The following is a 5,114-nucleotide window of genomic DNA, read 5'->3' on the forward strand; positions in this document are numbered from 1 at the left end:
TATCAATAGTAATTCTATGAATGGAGAGAAGATTCTTATGGGCACTAGGAACATGTAGGATTCTTTTGAGATGAATTTTACGACTAGGGGTATTAAAAATTGAGTGGGCAATGTGACTTATACCCATACCTTCACCACTGACCGTATGAATTTGATCTTTGCCACGATATTTCTCCTTCATGGTGACTTTCTCGAGTTCATTGGTGATGTGGTTGGTGGCACCACTGTCAAACATACCAGTTTGTGTCAATTCCATAGGAGCCATCGGCCGGCCGCCGCAGCAACTTTCTCTTAATCTTGTGAGGAGTCGCCGTCATCTTCTTCATAGCGGTACCAGCAGTCCTTTGCTGTATGGCCAGGCTTGCCACAAATTTGGCAGCGAGGCAAGTCCGGACGGGACCGGTTGGAACCACCACTGCCACCACCACGGCGCCCTTTGGAGTTATCAGAGCGCCCGCCGCCGCGTGAATTGTTGGAGTAGCCACTGCCGTTGGAGCTGAACCTCCCCTTGCTACGGGAAGATGAACGCGAGCGAGAGCCACCACCGCGGCCTCTGGATGCAGAGTTGGCCGATGATTTGAAGCCACCACCGGGACCATGATACTGTGCCATGCGTTGATCAAAGTTACTGAGCATGGCAAAAAAGTTCATCGAGAGTTACTGGAGTGACACGGGCATCTAGTGCGGAGACGAGGGGCTGATAGTCTTGGTCCAGCCCATGGATGATGTAGGAGATTAACTCGCCGTCCTGGATGGGTTTTCCCGCCGCGGCGAGTTCATCGGCGAGACCCATCATGGAGGCGAAGAAGGTGTGATTGCCCTTCTGCGCATTGATCAGCGCTGTCCGGATGTTGTTGACGCGGCTGAGTGACTGTGACAAAAACATGTTCGCCAGTGCCACCAAAAGAGCGCGCGCCGTGGTGATCGTGGTCACTGTGATGAGCACTTCCTTGGAGAGGTGTTGGAGAAGATAGCCGAGGACCTGCTGATCCTCCTTCACCCAGAGCGGATGAAAGGGATTCGGCTCAGTGGTCTCCTTGCCGGCGGCGTCCTTGGTGGTGAGGACTTCGGCCGGCTCCGTTGCCGTGCCATCAACGTAGTGGAAGAGGCCGGCACCCCGCAGTTGTGGCATGACCTAAGTCCGCCACAAAACATAGTTGCCGCGGGTTAGCTTCTCCGGGGCTCCACCGCCGAGGGTCGACTGGAAGGAGGCGGAGGAGGAAGACATGGCTGCGCGCACTTGATGGAGATGGATAAGCTAGGGTTTCTGGTGGAAGAAGGAGGCTCTGTATACCATGTGCGATGCGGTAAACGTCTTGGCTTTCCTGGCCAGACGTGTTGCGTGTTAAATAGCTGGGTTGCGAGCCTCGGATACGCGTACAGGTTGTTGGGATACATCTCTTGGAGAGAAAGAAAATACTAGAGATAAGAAAGATAAAGATTACATAATATGCTAGCTAACTAACTACTCCACGGGATGATCTTGTACCAACGCAACTCCTTGACATACACACAATATCTCATGTTTGACAGCCTCAAGCTAGTACCATTCCACCACAAATGTGCAGAGGCATGCATCATCTATGCATGCCTGGTGCGGCCTTCCTCTTCGGTTTTATCATCCACCTGGCCGTCGGCGAAATATCCCATCCCACCTGCTCATTGTCAAGTATAACCACGCTTCCAACGCGACATTATCCTGAGTAAAAATGCATGCAGAACATTAAAAAAATCAAAATATCTAAATGTATAGCTTTCAAAAGTAGGATTTAATATAGCTTTCAACAGGATTAATCTGTAATATAATCAAGCATGGGCTAGATTATCATTGAGAAAGCATACTACAGAAGCAAGCTGAAGCTACCCGCTCTTAGGTCTATAGTGTATATTGTACACCATACAAGCATAATTTTGAGATCAACGCTACAACTTTGTCATGCATCAGGGTATGTTTGTTTTGAAAAGAACACAAGCTGTGTGGGCTGTTCTACAACTGATCTAATGACGACGTGAACATAAAAATGGCACGTGATATCTACAATTGATCCAATGAACTAAAATTGTCCCATAAGCCACTTTTTCCACTGTTTGGCTCATCCAACAACAACCTTTATAAAATAAGAAAACACACAACACATAAATTGAAAGACCTAATAGAATATGGAAGTGTTCCTAGCTCTAGCAACATTGCCGACATATGCATCTCAAGCAACAACAAACCATGGCTCTTCTCCGTTTCTGAAGCAAGTTAATTAATATGACAAAATCAGAAATAAATCTATATTCTTTTCTAATGGATATCAATCTATAAATCTGAATTATATTTGAGGCCACAAAGTGTAGCTTTTACCATAACAATACTGTACATTTTGAGAAAACAAATTGGGATACTAAATTAATCATGAGTAGATCATGAGATTACTCGTCAATTTTAGTGAGCCCAGCCACTCCTTACTTACACCTATTCTTTTAATCAACATGCGCCTTTAATTCCTCCATGGCAGCATACAACCACCATCATGCTACGTGGGGTTTAACACTCCCGCAGAAATTAGAGCAAAACAAAAAAAGAACTATGTTGCGCATACTTTCACCTCATCTACTCACTATAATATCTAGAATTTGGAGCTGAGAATATAATTGCAGACAAATAATATAACATTGATGGGGATCCCTAACATCTCAACCAATCTGTTATCCTCCAGCTTGAGACTACTTGTAAAGTAACTTTCTGCACTAAATCCCTCGCCTGTAACGATAAATGGTTGTATTTGCATTGTACATTTTTCTAAGGCGGGTCATGAATCTGGAAAATCTTTCAACAAAACATGGGACGGAAGATAATAACACTACACTAATGGGGGCAAGGCTCGAGTAGTCAGTTTTGTTGAGCCATAAGTACAAACACTTCATCTACAAGCCTGCTCGTCCCAACTTTACACCTAAACATTTCTGTATGTGGGTGTATCACATCCATGCCCCGTCATATCTTGAATGGGAAGTCATATGGCTAGAGATCACAGGGATCAACACCTAAGGTTTTTATTTCTTAAATAATCGGCCAAACCGCCAGCCAATATTGATTTTTAGAAAGTAAAAGTTAAGCACAATATGAATATACAAATGGAAATTCTACACTTTAAATGCGTACATCATCTTCTCAAGTGAAATAATAAAGACTCCCCTGTTCGTTAGAAAAAAGAAACTCCCATGTCAAGGTAATCTTCCTAGTACAACCACTTGTTGTGCTTCCTTTAAAGAAACTAATAAGGACCAATCGTCATTAGGAACTTGGGATATCAACACAAATCCTTAATTTGGATCGCTGTAAAATATAACCAAGGATATAAGCACGAAAGCTACAGTAGCAGTTAGCATATGCTGAATCATAAAGGAAGAGCCGAAGAGGAGAGCATAGAAAAAATAGCATGTGGTCTTCATATGCTGAAAATGAGAATCAATAACCAAGTAGATTCAGAATGGGGATAGATTCAGGCCTGAAAAGGTTGCAGTCTCTCTCCTTTGCTTTACTGCATAGGTCATTTTTTATTAGAGGTTCCAGCTCTACACAGTACCTATGCAAGTGCCTAATCAGGATACATGTCACTGTTGAAACGCAAAACAAAAAACCACAACAACCATTGAACACAAACAAGAGAAGAGGAGAAATCTTACACTTCGATGAAATAGATAATACACATGCATTAGTTACCTCACACTTGCTGAGCTTGAAGAATTTGATGAAGATGATGTCAGTGTACATTGTACTTATGGGATTCCTTTGCATCCATGGACGCCCCAAAAAAGCTGCACATATTAAGGAAAAAAAGTGTTTGATGACAACAAGTTAACAGCCACACAAATCCAAGGCGGCGTATAATCTTCGTGTTTGGGCTTATTGTGCTAAGGATGCCGAAAAGCTGCAGGTGCAACAACGGGTGTAAATTCAACACTGCCGCATGTGTTTCTCCATTGTCCACAAATATTAAATTTCAGTAATTTGCATAAGCCCTGAACCTTCTGCCTTCCTTAATTCAATGTTCAGGTGAACAAAATGAATATTGTAGTTTCCGCAAAAAAAATTGAATGGAGTGAATGTTGCTACAGTCACCTTAGCCGAAGTAATAGATGAATCTGTACTGTCCGTATAAATAAATCTATAGACTATAAAAAAACTAAACGGTGATACTCACCCACAGTACCTCTTTAGTAGTGATGTCCAGCGTTGGAGGCATGATTTATGTTAGTAGCAAGTGGTTAGTAGTCGATGAGAGTACCATGCATGATTGCAGTGCTCGAGATGAAACTGCTCCTAGTTGAACATTCACACAGAAAGGACACGTTATATATGACATCTCAAGTGAGAAGACCATGTAGCAGTTATGTCCAGCCGTGAAGGCATAATTTATGTAGCGCCAACCTTAACGGCAGCACGTTTAGAGACATGATTTAGATGAAGAGTGAGTCCAGCCATTGAAGGATATCCTGCAAACGAATCTATACTACTATTAAACAATCGAACAATTTCTTTCTTAACGCCACACAACAATTGTACCCAGATTGATTAGCACCGCTAGATTAAACCCACTGAATAAAATCTAATGGTTATGATTAACTTAATCCCGAGTCATGTGTGTAGTTAGCAATTTAGAATGACTGACCGTACTCCACCCGCATAGGAATATTCCACATGCCGTTTCCCACTAATCACGTTATTCCATCTGTTAATTCCTCCCCTACCAAAAATCTCTTCCAATCAAATAGGAGGCATGCACGCCCGCCGCACGGAGTCATCACCAACCTCCTCCACTCCTCTCGCTCCCCACGCCCACGCGATGCCGCCTAGATCAGAGGAATTGGAGGCCGTCGCTCCGCCATGTTCCGTTCAGGAGCCGAAACAACAAGCACCAATGGCCGCTCCACAGCCGGCGGCCAACACAAGTGGGTTACACATCTGGCGAGCCGTCGACTCTATCTTTCCCACCGTGCCGCGTCAAGAACACCTCTGTAGTGGCTCTCGGTTTGGTCACGCCTGCGCCATTGGGTTTCTCTCTCAGTCTGTTGTTCATACGACTCTAATAATTTGCCAAGATCGGATTTTATCTACGTATCCA

General features: G+C 43.9%; 1 long non-coding RNA gene across 1 annotated transcript; it reads right to left on the reverse strand.

Moving 5' to 3' along the window:
- Window positions 1–3,100: 3,100 nt before the first annotated feature.
- Window positions 3,101–4,476, reverse strand: LOC125522220. The gene is made up of 2 exons (XR_007289692.1): window positions 4,203–4,476; window positions 3,101–3,807 (listed from the first exon to the last, which is right to left on the reverse strand). It is a non-coding gene; the product is annotated as an uncharacterized LOC125522220 (long non-coding RNA).
- Between the last annotated feature and the right edge of the window lie 638 nt (window positions 4,477–5,114).

Source organism: Triticum urartu, chromosome 7 (assembly GCF_003073215.2).
Source record: "Triticum urartu cultivar G1812 chromosome 7, Tu2.1, whole genome shotgun sequence".
Lineage (NCBI taxonomy): Eukaryota > Viridiplantae > Streptophyta > Magnoliopsida > Poales > Poaceae > Triticum > Triticum urartu.